Source organism: Dasypus novemcinctus, chromosome 25 (genome assembly GCF_030445035.2).
Source record: "Dasypus novemcinctus isolate mDasNov1 chromosome 25, mDasNov1.1.hap2, whole genome shotgun sequence".
Taxonomy (NCBI): domain Eukaryota; kingdom Metazoa; phylum Chordata; class Mammalia; order Cingulata; family Dasypodidae; genus Dasypus; species Dasypus novemcinctus.
In genome coordinates, this window is record NC_080697.1 from 799393 (window position 1) to 818893 (window position 19501).

The 19501-nt window shown below is 39.4% G+C and overlaps 1 pseudogene; it reads right to left on the reverse strand.

The window, feature by feature from the left end:
• Positions 1 to 482: 482 nt before the first annotated feature.
• On the reverse strand, positions 483 to 17507 carry LOC101447615 (ubiquitin-like modifier-activating enzyme 5 pseudogene; annotated as a pseudogene).
• Between the last annotated feature and the right edge of the window lie 1994 nt (positions 17508 to 19501).

Sequence of the window (19501 nt, forward strand, 5' to 3'; positions counted from 1 at the left end):
TTTTCCTTGGTAGAGTATAAAATAAAATTTGTATTTCATAAAAGAACCTTTATCTGTCTATCCATAATGATAGCTTTACAAACTATTACAATGACTACATTTTAACTTGTATTTCATCAGGAAACCTTTAAGATGATGTCTTTATATTATAGGTTAATTTTAATTCATTGTAGGTCAAGTTAGCAGCAGTGGGCAACTTTCTTGTACAGAGCAATTCAAAAGATAATTGTACTCGCTAGCTCTATTGAATAGAGCTACATTTGAGGATCACATACGACTTTATTATCCGTGATCCTCAGGCAACACGAGACAAGGGGTTTTTGGAAAAGGAAGACTACAGCATCAGATCAATCCTGCCTCACCCTCTCACAACCCCCCCCAAACCCCCCCCTTCTCCCACAAATCAGTCAAAACATTTAACTGATAAAGTTTTCGGTAAAATTCATAAACACCTATAATAATGCTTTGACGTTTACTTATTAGAGTGGAACATGAGTTTCAGGAAAGTGATTTGGTTGGGGAAGGGAGCAACAAAGTATTTTCAAAAAGTATAACAATTGAGTGAAAATTTATACATCAGTTGATGTTGCCCTAAGTTTTACTGATCTTAAAACAAATGTTTTTAACTGCAAGGGAATAAGCTTAAACATAGGAAATCAAATATTTGCCAGTCCATTATTTATATATACTTCATCTTGGCCATAAGGTCTTCTAAGCTTTCACTAGAATCTTCTACTGTTACCTCAGGTACAGAATCTTCTTGCTTTTTTGGAATTGTATATGCCACTGTAATCCCTTCAGGTAAGTCAGGAACTGGACCCAATGAATTTTTCAGTTCCTCTTCTGAAACCTCAGGTACCAGCTCAATACCCCATTCATTATCTTCATGTATTATCTCTTTCTCTTCTTGAACAACCTCCTGTTTGGGTAGTGCTGCTACCTTTTTCTTATATTCATCCTGTTGCTTCCTGCAATTTTTGTCTTCACACTGAGGATTTGGTTTCATGGGCATGGTAGGAAAGAAATCCTGCATGGCATTGTATCCAAGGTAGAAACTAACAGTACCAAAACCTAACAGAAATTTTAACACATTTTGTACTAAAGATTCCAGCCACCACTCCCATCGTAGTAGGAAGGCTGGCTGCACAAACACCTTCCTGTTTCAGAGTCTTTTCATCAATATTTGCAGCAATGACAAGTGGTGGAGTGCGGTCACCCCTCGGGCTGAAGTGTGGTTTGCTGGCCTGGCAAGGGGCGGCGGCTGCGGTAGGCCTATTCCAAACCGCTGCCCCCATAATAGGGTGGTTGGTCGGGCCCACTGCCACCCCTGAAGGAAGCTCGGCATGGGCGCAGAGTGCCCTCGGGTCTCCCCTTCTCAGCAGCCATGCTTCCGTGGCCGCCCCTCCTCCCGGATGGCGCCACACGATGCCTTGTGTGGCGGCACCCTTCTTCTTCTTTCTCCCTGCGCAGGCGCAGGGCGGAAAAATCCAGTCTGCCCTTTTCCCTCCCCCTGACAGCAGCAACAGCCAGGCGTGGGCGGGAAACTCCAGTCTGCCCTCTACCCCAGCAACAGCAGCCACCAATCCCTAAACCCTGCCACTTCCCCCAGCAACAGCAACAGCCAATTCCTAATCACCACCCCTCCCCCGTCCAGTACCGCCCACTGACCTTTCTCCGGCAACCAATCAGAACAGGGCATGGCTTCGACCAATCAGCCTTCCCCAGCCCCTATAAAACTGTTGCCTCTCCCTCAATAAAGTGGACTTGCGTGTTTACCTTGTCTCCGCAGTAGTTCTTCTGCCATGCGCCCTCCAGTCCTGAGAGCCCCCGACAAGGGCCTGGCCTCCCTTGTCCCCAGTTCATCACCTGCTTCTCCGGGTGACCCCCTCGTCGCCAGCTTCGCCAGGCGACCCCGTCAGCCGAACCGCGCAACCCCTGTGAGACCGACCCCTCATCTGCTGCCGGACCGACCCCTCGTCCTGAGCTGGACCGACCCCTCGTCCGCAGCCAGACCTCACCTCTACCGACCGAGCAAGCCGCCGCAACCCAGGACATCATACATGTGTAGAAGGTGCTCAACCACTTAGCTACACCAACTCCCACAGAATAATTTTGCCACTTTTAATCAGTACAGAGTTACTTTGCCTTTACTGTTTGGATTTACATTTTTCTTTCCATGCTGGCTAGTTTCAGAGATCCTCTGATTCTCTGAGAGGGCAGAAGGTGTACTGGTTCTACCAGATACTGCTGCTGAAAGTTTCTAACTTCTTAATGATCCATTTCCATTCTATGTTCCAGTACTTCCTTTATCTTTGCTTTCTTTGTGACCAAGTTATTTGATTCAGATGTTCTCTTCCATTTGTTGCATTAATTCTTAAAAATCTGCAGTGTTTTGTAGGACATGTTTTTCAGTAGAATAAAATCTTCAAATACTTTAGAGAATCTTTAGCTATCAAAAGTGTCATGCATTTTGGATATAAGGAAAATTTATCAAGCAAATATTACAGCTCATGGTTAGGCAAGGATTATGGTCCTTGAGAATATACAAGGGTAATTCAATACGCCTCACAATGTATCTCTCAAATTTAGAGTTCTATAACTTTTGAAATATGCATGTTTACTGTGCTTTTTTAGTTCTTCTTCCAGAAAAATATTCAATTTCTCTGAGAACAGGCTTTCTGGAGCCATTGCTATTTGTGTTTGCTGCTCTATTTTATCCCTTGGAGTATATGGTAGTCTATGAGAAGACGAGTCTTGCATAGGAAATACAGGTTCTCTTTTTTGCTCAGGCCACTACTTTCTTATGCCATTAAATCATGACATCAGGCCACTCATTGATTTCTCCTTTTGATCTCAACAAGTGTCCCCTGATTACTTACTGAATTCTGTTGAGATTTCTGCTTAAAGAGGGAAAGTTTCTCGTTTCAGTCATTGTTTTTAAAGAACTAATATCTGCCTCATATGGTCATTTGGTTCCCTAAATACCAACTATTTTCTTGTTGATACCAATTGTTTCTCCAGCATCCCTAAGTCCCTTCTGCTGCCCTTCTCTGCTCCAAAGACCCTATCTTTCCTATCCCTGTCTCCCTCCAATCTTTCTTCTCTTGAACAGTCCAGAATATACACTGGAATTCATGTTGTTCCAGTCTCTAGGTCTAAGGAGGACATGCCACTCCCTGCATGGTGGTTCCAGCTCCCTCTGCAGGGTGCAAGGTTCTTTTCCTCCTTGAGTCCCTAGTGGCCTCTCTAGCCCCATCCCTGCATCCCCCTCCCCAGTATCTCAGCTGCAGTCTCCAAACAGCTCCTTGAGGTCTCCAGAAGCTTCTCAGTATTTTTGTGCACTGTGGTCTCAGAATAAACTGTAAAAACTTCACTTGAGTAGCTGATTATTGTGTATATGCCTTTATTTTCCATCTTAGGAAGCTGGAACACAAAGCACATGAGTAGCATGAATGCCACTTGCAGCTTTTAGAGGAAGAGGGAAAAGCAAAGGTGGTGGCAGAAGAAGTCAAGTACTACATGTGAGTTCACCTACCAGACACCGTGGCTCAGAAAACCCCACTTGAAATGTTTGCTGTTAATGTTTGCTGTACATTGTTTGGGAAGGGTAGTGGAAAACCATGAGTGGTCAGAATACACAGAGAATTCACACACACGTACACACACAAACACAAATAAGCTTACAAAGGAAGAATATAAAGTTACCCCCAATTTCCTCACTATTAGCTAGAGTGTGAGGGAACATGGCTCATGCAAACATTTCTGGGGATGATGTGAATTGTCATAATTCTTTAAGAAGACACTTTGATGTAGTGTGAACCATGAACCCTAAAAATGTGCATTTGATAGCCTCAAATGTCAGAGCCCAGGGCAATATGCTAAGGACACAAGTAAAGAAAGAATCAAGCTTTATCATGAAAGATATTCTTAGCAGGAAGTCAGGGAAATACTGAGACTGTAAGAACATTATAGCATATCACTCAGAACCTTCCAGGCAGTCACAAATGAATGGGGCAACTATGGAGGACTGCTTTTATCGTATTATGCCCTTATCATGAGCTTGTATATGTGAAGATAATGTCTCCAAGGGTCCAGAGGTGTGGGTCATGGGAACAGAAACAGATGAGTGAACAGGGTCAGCAGACCTGTGCTTTACCAGCTATAATCAATTGTCTTTTGTAGGCAAAGAATTGAAGAAATGGAACAAAACCTGCAGCAAACAGAGAGCTCATTGAGACAACAGGTAACTTTCACACCACCCAGCTGGTGCAGAATTTTTCAGCACCTTGTGTAGATGATTATAATGGCCCTTAGGAGCCCTAAACACACAGTTTTCTTTTTTATGTTGTCTTTTTCAGGTTACTCTTCATGAGGAGAAAGCTCATGACAGCTGGGTAAGATTTTGTTCTTTTCCTTTCTGTTCTGAGCACAGTCTACTACAACTCAACATGGATGGGTTTTCCTCTCATAATTCAAAATGCATGCTTTAGAGAGGGCATTGGTTAAGCAGATCAGGGAAGCTGCCTGCTTGAAACACAGGTACAGGATTTTATTTTAAACATCCATTTTTTTCAGTGCATTTTCATGTTTTTAAGACCAAGCATGTTCTTGATCTAAGGGCATGGTTTTCTAATTTTTATTCCATTGCATTCTTTCCCTTATTCTGGACTGGAAATATCCCAGAAAAATAAGATACTGGTGCTGGGAAGGCCTGATGTGGATGCCCCTCCACAGAGAGGTAGGAAGCATGCTGTGGAGAGCCCTGAATTAATTTCTGCTGCAAAATACACATAAAATGCTTTGGCTACAGTGGTCAATCCTTGTGCAAAAAAACCCACAATTCCATGCACATGCCAAAGAGAGCATTGTGCTTCAGGGGTGATGGGATGCTGTCCTCTCAGGTCACCCAGCTGCAGAGTCTCCTTGGATCTGTCCCCTGTGTATGGAGCAGCTCATGTCCCTCAAGTGACATCAAACACCCTCCACCCTTACCTCAGGGTTTCTCCCAACTAAAGAGGTGTCGCCATAAGGAAATTGTGTCAGTTGCCACTTCCTTTGTATTAAACTTTTTAAAGGCCTTGTTTTTCCTTCTTTTGAGAGAAATCACACAAAACTACTTAGGATGTGGCATCTCTGGCCTGGCTAGAGAATAATTTTTCTTGATTTGGCCTAACAAACACATAGTCTAGTACAAGATCTGCTTTAAGACATCAAGCATTCATTTATTCTTGTTAGTGTTTCCTTTGTATTTCTTTTGCTTGTTTTAATTTTTTATTGTTAATGACAGTGCTTTACAAATTTCTAGGTAGTTATACTCTAACCTAATGAATGTAACTGCCATAGTTTACTATTAATGTCTCATAGTTGTTTCCTTTTCCCATTACTACTTTTTAAATGTTTGTGAGGCTATTTCTATTCTTAAATGTTTACACAATCCTGGGTCACAAATGGAAGTCAGGTTATGCAGAGACAGATATCTTACCAATCCCCCATGGCTTGAAGAGTATGAGCTGTGGTGGTTTTCATGCCAACATCCAGCTAGTCTGAGCCCTGACCTGGCCTCAGTTGCTTGATTTGTTATAAAAACACCTGGACCTGTGTCAGAGACCTGTCATGTGCTCTTCAAGGGTCAGGGGACCTCCCTCAATTCTTGGGGTCATCTGAGCATCTGGGAAACCCTGGGCCTCTGGTGGGAACCTAAATGGGGTAAATAGCCTGAGATCCTTGGTCTCTTGGATCTTCCACACTGCCTCCCCCTCACCATTTGGTAAGAAGTTTTGAACATTACAAATTCTTTTCATGCAAGGGTCGTAGCTGCTACTCAAGTTTTCTAAAGCAAGGGTCAATCTGGCTGAGGATAGTGTAACCCTCCTCAAGTGTTTTAGGACAAACAAGGCTGTTTTTTCTCTGCACAGCAGGGGTGCCTTGAAGACAAAGAAGAAGGTTGACTGAGTTTATTCTGTCCTACTGAAACTGAAAGTGAAGGCAGGACCTGGTTGAAATGAGCGCCCCCAGAATGAGTCAGATTCTCTGTGGGGCATTCAAGGTCCTCAAGGCCTGCCCAGGTAGACCTCCATCACCACATCCCCTGCAGGGTCTAGGTTCCCACCCCTGACTCTTGGCTTCATGCCTGCAAACACATCATACACTAGCTCTATTCAGTGTCTGTGTTGCTGTGTGTCAGCTCCTAATACGATCTTTCCCTGGAAACTATGCAATAACTCAGTTTTGTTATATATGAGAAGGCATAGTATTGGTTTTATTAGGTCTATTTTAGGATGGAGAGATAAAGTACATGAAGAATGAATCTCAAAGATTCTCTATTGGACACTCCCCTTTGACACAGTTTAAATGAAATTATTTGCACACTAATGATCACAATGTTCTTTGTATTACATTAAAATTAATTAAGGCCAATATATTTTGGCCTACAATTTTCAAATTTTATTCAAATTAAGGTGCTGAATTTGTTGTATTAAAATTCAGCTTCTACATGGTAAAGAAATGAAAGTTGTGAGAATGTGCACACAGTTAAATTCAGAGCTCTGTAGCTGAGATTAGAAGTCAAGTTGTTTCACCACATATAGACACACAGCTGTAGAACACACTGAAATATAAATTAGAGAAATGTGGTAAGGACAAAATGTATATGGGGAAAAATAAGATCAAATTGATATAACCAAGACCTTTTTGCCTTAACAGTACAATTATATTGATGTTTGAAGAGGACTCTCAAAGTGGTCAGCAGGCTGTGACCATAATAGTTTGAAAGAGAGTCAGATCTACATTACAATCTGAAGATTTTCCCTGGGCTGTCTAGTTTCCTCTCCCTTTAAAATTTCCTAGATATTTGCCCTAATAAACCACTTTTACTAATTTATGTTGGTATGGGTATTAGCCAAAGGGGTGCTGATGCAAAATGCCAAAAATTGGTTGGTTTTTATAAAGGGTATTTATTTGAGGTAAGAGCTTACAGATACCAGGCCATAAAGCACAAGTTACATCCTTCGCCAAGGTCTATTTTCATGTGTTAGAGCAAGATGGCTGCTGAAAGCTGAGAGGGTTTAGGCTTCCTGAGTTCTTCCCTTCCAGGGTCTTGCTTCTTTCTAGGTTAAGGGTCCTTTCTTCCCAGGGCTTGCTGTTTCCTAGGCTCAGGGTTCCTCTCTTCCTGGTGCTGGCTTCTCTTTCCTCTGTGAGCTTACTTCTTGGGGCTCCAGCTTAAGGCTCCAGCCATCAAACTTCAACATCAAAAACCCTTGCATCAAAAGCCCCAACATTGTCCTCTGCCCTGTCTTTTATCTGTGAGTCCCCACACACCAAGGAGTGGGGGCTCAACACCCTAATGACATGGCCCAGTTAAAGCCTTAATCATAAATCAGTCATGCCCAGTAATAGGCCAGATTACAATAGAATTCAATATCTATTTTGGAATTCACAACTATATCACACTGCTACAATATGACTTATGGCTATTAATTTTATAATTTGGTTTTAAATTTTACAATATTATTTCTATTTTTTTCTCACATCCCTCCTTCTTTGGCCATTGGGAGTAATTTTTCAGTTCATTTCCATGTTCTACTTACCTAACACCAACACAAGGATTTTTTCTTTTTTGTACTAGTACCATCTTTCTTTCTTTCTGGAACTATGAGATTATGCAGGGTCACTTTGTATATTTCCTTCCCCAGTCCTAGAATCAGCCATTTCTCCAAGGATCCCCGGATCCTTTCACTGGAGGAAGGATGTGGCTCAAGTGATAGAGCTTCCACCTACTATATGGGAGGACCTGGGTTCGATCCCTGGGGACTCCTGATGAAAAAGAAGAGAAAGCATGCCTGCATGGCAAGCCCATGCCTGAGCGAGTGCCCACATGGTGAGCCAGTGCCCACATGAATGCCTGCATGAGGGACCACATGGTGAGATAGTGCCCTGTGCAAGTGAGTCATGCAGCAAGTTGATGATACATCAAAAGAGACAAGGGGAGAGTCATGGAGAAGTGCAGCAGAGGGCAGGAACTGAGGTGCCACAATTGACAGGGAACCTCTCTCCCCATTAGAGGCCTCCAGGATTGAATCCTGGTAAATCCTAGAGGAGAGAAAATGAGAAGAGAAGACAACACAGACAGCAAAAGAAGCAGTGCAGGAGGAGGAGAAAGGGGAAAATAAATACTTTTTAAAAACCTAAAAACCAAAAAAAAACCTAGATCAGGTGGCTAACTGTGCTCTTTGCTACTCAGGTAACCTTGTTTCTCTTAAGGTGCAAGAAAATGAGTGATTGGATACTAAATTGTGTATATGCAAACAGTGATTCTGTATGGAACCTTCTGGATATACATTATGCTAAACATGGGTTCATATTGATATATCCAACTCTAATGTATTATTATATGGATATTTTAGCCTTTTCTAGTTGCTTTTCTGGAACTTTCTACTCCAACAGCAAGAAACCTGGCTCCACCCATCTGCCATCTTTTTAATGTTCAACTGAAGTATGTAAATATGTTGAAGAAATTGATTTAGAATTGTTCTCCAAACCACTTGTGGGAAATAATGATCTACTAGAATTCAATGGTTTAGTACAGCTCCTTTTAAATGTACAGATTTCACTCACTGACCCCATCACCTGCAGTGACTGTTCAGACATTTGTCATAGATCTAGAGGTTTTTGTCATGATCTGCCTTCCATCCTAATATCACTGGTTTCCAAAATGAATTTTTAATTTTGCCTTCATTTAGATTCACCCTCTGTGCTGTAAAATTCTATGTTTTTGAAAATGCTTAGTGGCAGATATTTACCATTAAATGCCCTACAGTTGCAACCCTTATTAACCCTATCCATCCCCCCACCCCGCCACAGCTCTGCCAACCACTGATCTGTCTGCTGTTTCTATAGTTTCCTTTTCTGTAATGTCACAGAAAGGGGATCATACACTATGTGGCATTAAATAATGATCACATTTAGAAGTAATACATGGACATCTTGTAAAACTCATATTTTAGAAGGCTTCTACTGAAAAACAGGAGTGTCCTAGACCAAACTCTTTTACCCGTTATTCGAGTTTGTCATGTTCAAGTTTTTTTTTCACATTTTTCTGCTATCTGTATCCATATTTCCAAATAATATTATGTGGTGACTTAGTGATATTTCAAATTTAAATAATTTCTAGTTATGTGAAAGAAGAGTAACCAGCACTTTTCCTCCATGACCCCCTTACCATATGCTTTTGCTCACTCATTCTTCAAGATGGGTGATCACCATATTGATGAAATAATCACCAGTTACATTAGTAGGCCTACATGAAGATTCTTGTTTCAGTCAGGGGTTTCCACAGAACAGAACATATATATATATATAAATATATAAGTGAATGTATATATGTACACACACACATATATCTCTATGTTTATAGATAGGTAGGTAGACAGAAAGACAGACATAGATAGATAGATAGATAGATAGATAGATAGATAGATAGATAGATAGATAGATAGATAGATATTCATGTGTGTGTGTGGTGTGTATAAGATTTATTGTAAGGTATTGGCTCATATGAATGTGGCAACTGGCAAGGCCAAAATGCATAGAGAAGGCTGGCCTGGAAAATCATCAGGAATTCAATTAGCAGTCTTGGCACAGAATTTGTTCTTCCCCAGGAAACTGCACCTTTTACTCTTCAGGGTTTCAACTGATAGTAGGAGGCCCACTTACATTATGGAGAGACATCTATCTTGTTTCTTTTAGTTGCTATTGTGAATGGAATTTTTTTCTTGAGTTCTTATGATTGTTCATTGATTATGTATAGAAACACTACTGATTTTAGAGTGTCGATCTTGTACCTGGCCACTTTGTCAAATTCATTGATTAGATCTAAGAGGGTGATGTAGATTTTTCAGGATTTTCTGTATATATGAACATAGTAGCTGCAAACAGGAAACATTTTACTTCTTCATTTCCAATTTGGATGCTCTTTATTTCTTTTTCTTGCCTTCTAGTATCTGCTGAATGAGAGTGGTGACAGTTTGCATCCTTCTCTTGTTCCTGACCATACAGGGAAAGTATTCACATGTTCACACTTAATTAGGTTGTTGGCCATGGGCTTTTCATATAATACTTTATCATGTTGAGCAAGTTCCTTCTATTCCTAGTTCTATAAGCATGTTTTTAGCTTCTGTGCCCTTTATCAAGAAAGGGTGCTGTATTTTATCAAATGCCTTTTTCCATCAATTGATGGACTATGAGTTTTTTTCCACTTCCTTCTGGTAATGTGGTGTATTCCATTACTTGACTTTCTTATGTTGAACCATACTTCTTGTATCAGGGATAAACCCCACTAAATCATGGACTATAATTCTTTTTTTTTCAGGGTTTTAAAAATCACTTTATTTATAAAGCATGCACTTAAATAGCCCTTACTATGTGCTCTGCATTTTTCAAAGTTTTTTTTGTCTTTATTCATTTTTTTAATATTACATTAAAAAAATATGAGGTCCCCATATACCTCCCACCCCCCACTCTACTCCTCCCCCCATAACAACAATCTCCTCCTTCATCATGAGACATTACTGCTTTTGGTGAATACATCTCTGAGCACCACTGCACCTCATGGTCAAAGGTCCACATCATAGCCCACACTCTCCCACATTCCACCTAGTGCGCCATGGGAGGACATACAATGTCTGGTAACTGTCCCTGCAGTACCACCCAGGACAACTCCAAGTCCCAAAAATGCCCCCATATCTCATCTCTTCCTCCCACTTCCTACCCCCAGCAGCAACCATGACCACGTTCTCCATACCAATGCCACATTTTCTTCGATTACTAATCACAATAGTTCATGAATAGAATATCAGTAAGTCCACTCTAATCCATACTCTATTCCTCCATCCTGTGGATGTGGAAATGGTTGTGTCCATGCCACATCTATATTAAGAGGGGGCTTAGATTCCACATGGATGCTGGATGCAATCCTCCTGCTTTCAGTTGTAGGCACGCTTGGCTCAATGGTGTGGTGATTGACCTTCTTCAACTCCATGTTAACTGAGTGGGGTAAGTCCAATAAACCAGAGTGTAGGAGCTGAAGTCTGTTGAAGTTCAGGGCCTGGCTATCACATGGTCAGTCCAGAGATTCAGGTCCCCTGGGTATACATTAAACCCCAGCACCAACTACAGTTCCAATAAAAGTAACAGGAAAGGCTTGTGGACAATGATCACATCTGAGTCCAGCTCCATCACACAGAAACACAAACTCCAAAGTAGGGCCAACTGACATGGCACTGAACTCCATCTGCCATGACGATAGAACCTGTGGGTCTCTGTAGCCCTCAGAAGAACCAAATACCTGGGGTTGTATCTACTTTATCTGTCTCTGGGACTCTGCGGAGGTGTGCATAAGAGCAAACCCTCTGATAACCTCCTGGCTTTTTTGGAGACTCATAGCCATATAAACTCATTTGTCCTTTCCATTTCCCCTTTTAATCAGGTCAAAAAGCATTTTTAACTCCTGGTATTATATGTAGATTGAAATATTCTGCTGGTCTGAGTTGACCCTTTTATTCAAGGTCATTTTCTAGTTACATCATCAACTGCTACTTGGTAGTAATCCCTCGGTGCCAGGGAGGCTCATCCCTGGGAGTCATGTCCCATGCTGGGGGGAAGGCAATGCATTTAAACGTTGAGTTTGGCTTCGAGACTGGCCATATTTGAGCAACACAGAGGCTCTCAGGAGATAATTCTTAGGCACCCTGCAGCTCTAGGCCTTATTCTTATTTCAGGTGCACAGGCTCACAAGCATAGTCATTAGTATCAAGGGCTCATTGTTGGCCCTTCATTTTTTTTGATCTTTGCCATTGCTCTTGGGGGATTGTTGCTGTTCCTTTAGGGAATGTGATAGAGCTCCCCTTGCTAGGAACTCAACACTCCCTCAGTTGTTATTAATTGTATCCACTATGAAAATATCCCAACATTTTTATGTACCCTGGATATATGCCCTGTAGAACTCTGTCAACCATGTGTCCCCTGTCAATAACATCCCACACCAGTATTCCTCCCCTGCCATTGTTGAACCTCTCTGTGATCCAAAACTTCCTGGAAAGTGAAGCCCAATAAATTGCCAGATTCCATTAATAGTAAAATGGAATATAGTGATGAGTTTAAAGGTTAGATATAGAATACATAATAATTTAGAAAAATTAAGGTAAAAATAAATTGGGGTATCAAAAAATTTAAAAATGCAAAAGCTTTGTTTTTGATATTTTGCCTTCCATCACTGCAATAAGTGTTGCACTGTATGCAAATTGGGAAGGCAAATAATTCCGTCTTTTCCTCAGTCTCTAAGTCCTATCTTTTACTTTTCTTTTTTCTAATTATTAAGCTTATCTTCACAAAAGTTTTAGATCCCAGTAATTCATATATACAATATACAGTACTACCACATATCCAACATAAACCCTTTTCCCTTCCACAGTAATAATCTTTTTACATATGCATACTATATTTACTGAAACTGATGTACAGATATTGAGGCAATAGCTTTCAAAGAAGGTAACATTTCGGTTTACATTGTGGTTTATATTTTAGACTACACAATTTTCTAAGTTTTTGGTTATCTTATGTTTTACATTATGATTTACATTTTAGCCTATCAGCCCCTATATATTTTTGGTGAAATTTTACATGTCTTATATTCATCCTTCTGTACTCTTGTGGAACACTTCTATTGCCCACACAGTTCCATTGGTTCCATCTATTCAATATCTCTTTCCCCCTCCACTTAGGGCCCACAGTGACAGGCAATCTTCATTGCTTGAAGGGCCATGTTCAGAGATACTTGCAACAGTGTTGAGGGCTTGACATGGTCAACTGCCCTAATGCACTGGGAGCCACCATTTCTCTTGAGAGATACAATTCCCTCTATTTGAGAGCATCGGTTCACTCTCATTATATGGGTCTCTATCCAATGATATAACCCACTATATCAAAATAAGCATTCTCACATTCCCTAGGAGCCTGTCCTGTGTCAGATTATCCCCTTTAAGTATCTTAAACAGGTAACCTTCCTTATTATCTTTTTGAAAAAGTTTTCTCAGCATTATACTCTCAACCAAATACCTGGCAATCTCCTATGTTCATATGTTGCCCCACCCTCCCCCCAATTTCTTGGGCAATATTACCCATCCTCCTATCCGTAGCCCCCCTCAAGCCCGCAAAACCCCACCCAAAAGTAACCCTATACCCCCATTTTATCCCTTCCCTGTACAAATAGTTACCTCCAGGTTATCATAGATTTCACCTAAGTAGGTGTCAGCTTACATCTTTCCTCTGCCCCACCATTCCCTTTAAGCCTATCATCCAGTCTCTAGTTCTCTGAGGCAGATTGGTTTATTTATTTCATATCATTGAGGTCATGTAGTATTTGTCCTTCAATGCCTGGGTTGCTTCACTCAACATACGGTTCTCAAGATTCATCCATGTTATCACGTGTGTTTGTACTGTATTCATTCTTAAAGCTGAGTAGTATTCCATTGTCTGTATATACCACATTTTATTTATCCATTCATCTGTTGATGGGCATTTGTGTTGATGCCAACTTTTGGCAATAGTGAACAATGCTGCTATGAACATTGGTGTGCATATATCAGTTTCTGTCCTTGTTTTCAGTTCTACTGGGTATATACCCAGCAGTGGAATTGTCGGGTCATATGGCAAATCATATGTCAGGTCATATGGCTAGTTTTTTGAGAAACCTCCAAACTGTTCTCCAAAATGGTTGGATCCTTCTGCATTCCCACCAGCAGTGGATGAGCGTTCCCATTCCTACACATCCTCTCCAGCATTTGTATTCTTCTGTTTTTTTCATAGCTGCCAATCTTATGGGAGTAAGATGGTATGTCATTGTAGTTTTGATTTTCATTTCCCTGATAGCTAGAGATTTGGAGCATTTTTTATGTGCTTTTTAGCCATGTGTATTTCTTCTTTGGAGAAGTATCTGTTTAAATCTTTTTCCCATTTTTCAAATGGGTTGTCTTTTTATTTTTGAGATAGAGGAGTTCTTTCTATATGCATGTTATAACTCTCCTATCAGATATATGATTAGCAAGTATTTTCTCCCATTGTGTAGGCTCTCTCTTCACTTTCTTAACAAACTCCTTTGAGGTGCAGAAGACTTTAATTTTTAGGAAGTTCCATTTATCTATTTGGTCTTTTGCTGCTCGTGCTTTTGGTGTGAATTTCATGAAGCCATTTCCTATTACAAGATCTTGTATATGCTTTCCTACACTGCTTTCCAAAGTCTTTATGGTCTTGGCTCTTATATTTAGGTCTTTGATCCTTCTTGAGTTGATTTTTGTATAAGGTGTGAGATGGTAATCCTCTTTCATTCTTTTACATATGGATATCCAGTTCTCCAGGCACCATTTCTTGAATAGGCCCATCTCTCCCAGTTGAGAGGGATTGGTGGCTTTATCAAATATTATATGACTGAATATATGAGGATCTATATCAGAACTCTCAATTCAGTTCCATTGGTCTGTGTGTCTCTCCTTATGCCAATACCAGGCTGTTTTCACTACTGTAGCTTTGTAGTATGTTTTGAAGTCAGGTAGTGTGATTCATCCAATTTTGTTTTTCTTTTTCAATATGTCTTTGGCTATTTGGGGCCTCTTTCCTTTCCGAATAAATTTCATAGCTAGTTTTTCTCATTTCTTAAAGAATGCTGTGTTGATTTTTATTGGTATTTCATTGAATGTGTAGATCAGTTTTGGTAGGATAGACAACTTAATAATATTTAGTCTTCCTATCAATGAACAGAGAATATTCTTCCATTTATTTAGGTCTTCTTTGATTACCTTGAACAGTGTTGTATAGTTCTCGGTGTAAAATCTTTTACAGTTTCAGTTAAATTTATTCCTAGGTATTTGATTTTTTATTGACTATTGTAAATGGTATTTGTTTCTTGATTTCCTACTGAGCTTGCTCACTATTGGTGTACAGAAATGTTACTGATTTTTGTGCATTGATCTTATAACCTGCGACTTTACTAAACTCATTTATGAGTTCTAGAAGCTTTGCTGTAGACCCCTCAGGGTTTTCTATGTATAGGATCATGTCATCTGCAAATAATTAAATTTTGACTTCTTCCTTTCTAATTCGAATGCCTTTTATATCTCATTCTTGTCTCAGTGCTTGAGCAAGTACTTCTAAGACCATGTTAAATAGAAGAGGTGATAGTGGGCATCCTTGTTTTGTTCCTGATCTTAGAGGGAAGGATTTTAGTATTTCACCATTGTAAATGATGTTGGCTGTGGGTTTTTCATATATACTATTTCTCATGTTCAAAAAATTTCCTTGTATTCCAATCTTTTGCAGTGTTTTTATCAAGAAAGCAAGCTGTATTTTGTCAAATGCTTTTTCTGCATCTACAGAAATAATCATGTGTTTTTTTCCTTCAATCTCTTTATATGGTGTATTATATTGATTGATTTTCTTATGTTGAACAATCCTTGCATACCAGGAATGAATCCCATTTGGTCATGAAGTATAATTCATTTAATGTGTTGTTGAATATGGTTAGCAAGTATTTTGTTGAGGATTTTTGCATCTAGGTTCATTAGAGAAATTTGTCTGTAATTTTCCATTCTTGTGGTGTCTTGTTTGGCTTTGGTACTAGGGTAATGTTGGCATCATAGAATGAGTTAGGTAATGTTCCTTCTGTTTCCATTTTTTGGAAGCATTTGAGCAGGATTGGTGTTAATTCTTTCCGGGATGTTTTGTAGAATTCAACTGTGATGTCGTCTGGCCTTGGGCTCTTCTTAGTTGGGAGGTTTTTAATAACTGATTCTATCTCTTTACTTGTGGTTGGTTTGTTGAGATCATCAATTTCTTCTTTCATCAATATGGGCTGCTTATGTGTTTCTAGGAATTTGTCCATTTCCTCTGAACTGTCATTTTTTGTTGGAATATAGTTTTTCAAAGTATTCTCTTATGATGTTCTTTATTTCTGTGGGGTCAGTGGTGATATCTCCTTTCTCATTTCTTATATTTTTATTTGCATCTTCTCTCTTTTTTTCTTTGTTAGTCTAGCTAAGGGTTTGTCAATTTTATTGATCTTCTCAAAGAACCATCTTTTGGTTTTGTTTATCTTTTTAAGTACTTTCTTATTTTCTATTTCATTTAGTTCTGCTCTTATCTTTGTTATTTCTTTCTTTCTTCTTCCTGTGGGGGTACTTTGTCATTTTTTTACGAATTCCTCCAAATGTACCATTAGTTCTTCAATTTTGCTCTTTCTTCTTTTTTATGTATGAATTTATGGCTATAAATTTCCCTCTCAGTACTGCTTTTGCTGCATCCCATAAGTTTTGGTATGTTGTGTTACCATTTTCATTAGTTTCAAGGTAGTTATTAATTTCTTTTGAGATTTCCTCTTTGACCCACTGTTTTTCTAAGAGTGTGCTGTTTAATTTCCATATTTCAGTGTGAAATCTGGCCCTCTGACCCTTGCAGATTTCTAGTTCCACTCCACTATATTATTTTGTATGCTTTTGATCTTTCTGAATTCATTGAGCCTTTCTTTGTGGCCTAGCACATGGTCTATCTGGAGAATGATCCATGTGCACTTGAGAAAAATGTATATCCTGCTGTATTCGGGTGTAGTGATCTGTATATGTCTATTAGATCCAGCTCCTCTAATATACTGTTCAAAGTTTTTGTCTTTATTGAATCTCTTTTGAGATGGTCTGTCCAAAGCTGATAGTGTTATATTAAAGTCCCCCACTATCATTGTAGAGGCATCTATTCTTTCACTTAGTTTTTCCAATCTTTGCCTCACGTATTTAAAGGCGCCCTTGTTAGGAGCATAAATATTTATGATTGTTCATTCTTCTTGAAAGATTATCCCTTTAACTAACATGTACTATCCCTCTTTGTCTCTCACAATTGTTTCACATGTAAAATCTATTTTTTCTGATATTAAAATGTAGCTACTCCTGCCTTTTTTGGTTATTGTTTGCTTTGAAGGTTGCTTTCCAGCCTTTCACTTTCAACCTCCATGAATCCCTGTGTCTAAGATGTGTTTCTGGTAGACAGCATAGAGATGGGTCATATTTCCTTATCCAATCTTCCAGTCTGAATCTTTTGACAGGTGAGTTTAATTCATTGACATTCAGTGTTATTACTTTCAAGGAATTATTTATGTTAGCCATATTTTGTTTGGACTTGTGTTTGTCATATTTTGTTTGTTTTTTCCTTTTCTTTTTGTCTTTTTTGTTGCTCTTACACTCTCCTCCAACTCTGCCTCTCCTGTTTTTTCTTTCCTCCTGCCAAACTCCCTTTAGTATTTCTTGAAGGACAGAATTCTTGTTGGCATACTCTTTTAAGTTCTGTTTATCTGTGCATATTTTGAACTCTCCATCAGTTTTGAATGCTAGCTTAGTTGGGTAGAGTATTCTTGGTTGGAAATTTTTTTCTTTTAGTACCTTGACTATATCAAATCACTGCCTTCTTACCTCCATGGTTTCAGATGAGAAATCAGCACTTAATCTTATGGAGCCTCCCTCATATGTGATGGTCTCTTTACTTTTGCTGCTTTTAGAATTTTCTCTTTGTCTTGAGCATTGAGTAATTAGATAAGTATATGTCTTATATAAGGGTGGGCCTGTTGGGATTTATGGTGTTTGTCTTGAGCATTGAGTAATTAGATAAGTATATGTCTTATATAAGGGTGGGCCTGTTGGGATTTATGGTGTTTGGGTTGCATTGTGCTTCCTGGACATGTACATCCATCTTTCTCAGTAGATTTGGGAAGTTTTTAGCCATTATTTCCTGCAACACACCTTCTGTCCCCTTTCCCTTCTTTTCTCCTTCTGGGAGGCCTATAATACGTAGGTTTGTGTGTTTTGCCTTGTCATTCAGGTCCCTAAGTCCTAGCTGGAGTTTTTCTATCTTTTAATCAATCAGTTCTACTATCTGTTTGATTTCTGATGTACTGTCTTCCATGTCACTAATTCTCTCATCTGCCTCTTCTAATCTGCTGCTATTTGGTGAGAGTGTATTTTTGATTTCTTGAACTGTGGTGTTCATCCCCATCATATCTGTTATCTTTTTGCATATGTCTACAAGTTCCTTTCCAAGTGTTTTCTTCATATTTTTAATCTCTTCCTTTACTTCATTAAGTTGGTCTCTAATATATGTTTTGAGATCTTTAATTACTTGTCTGATGTCTGCTCCCCTTCCTGGTTTTTATTTTGTTCATTGGATTCAGCCATGTTTTCCTGATTATTGGTTTGGTTTGTAGTTTTTTGTTGCTGTCTGGTCATCATTTTATCTTGATGGGTTTAATCAGTTTCTTAGCTTCTTTGTCTAGTCATGGGGATTAATTAGTTTTTGTTCATGTGTAAGTGTTATGTATTCTCTTTGTCCCTTTGTTCTTACTCTATTTCCTTGTTGCTGGCTAAGTTCACTTGAAGGAAAATATTAGGAAAATGAGTACGAAAAGAAAATGTATAAAGTAGTATTTGTAATAAATGTTAACACAGCAACAATGTGAGATCTGGGAGAATGGATATTAGACTCATGTAAGTTGTGTAGAGTTCTAGCAGTAAGTAGAGTACCTATAATGAGACAGTCAACTGAATATGGGAGGAATATAGTATGAATTAAAAAGCCAGCATTTTCATGTGAGAGGGAAAGAGAAAAGAAAGACAATAATATCAAGAGTGGATAAAAGACAGAAAACAGAACAAAGGTATTAGAAATAAAAAGTCAGACAATTTGGGGGCCAAAGAAAGGGAGGTGGAATGTAAGAGAAACAGTAGATGATGGAGGATGGCAAGATGTGGGGGAAAGGGGATAGCATAGGTGGCCAAAATCAGTACACACAGAAAAGAGGAAATGGAGGATGAGGAAACACAGGAAGTGTGAAGTGCTCCCTCCAGCACCTATTATATAAAGAAAAGAAAAGAAAAGAAGAAGAAAAAGAAAGAAAAGAAAAAAAAGAGAAGAGAAGAAAGGGGACAAAGAAAAAGTGTGTGTGGGGGAAACAAGCAAGAAAAAAATAAAAAAAATACTAAATAAATGAAAAAGGACCTTGGGGGACAAAATGGGAGAAAAGACCAGGAGACAATGCAATATTAACAACCAAGATAAAAAATTTAAAAAAAAAAACCAACGTTTTAAGCTAGGAATCCTCTTTGCAGTTAAATAATACACTTGGGGATCTGACCTTCCCCCTTTCTGCTTTTCTCACTTCTCTCTCTCCCAGGGCAGCAGGAAAGCTGCCTGAGAGGTCCGGTAGGAGATTCAAGTAGGTCCTTGTTGAACCAACTCAACACAGAAGACTATGGTTCTTTATTTCCAGGGTGAGTTCACCTACACCTCACCAGAAACCCCACATATGCTACTGGAAGCTTGGATAGCACCTCCTACAGTCCCTCCACCTTAGGTGTGCTAGGAGAGGTCTAATTGATTTTCTGACTCCACCTTCTCCCAGACCAAGTTTCCTATCCCA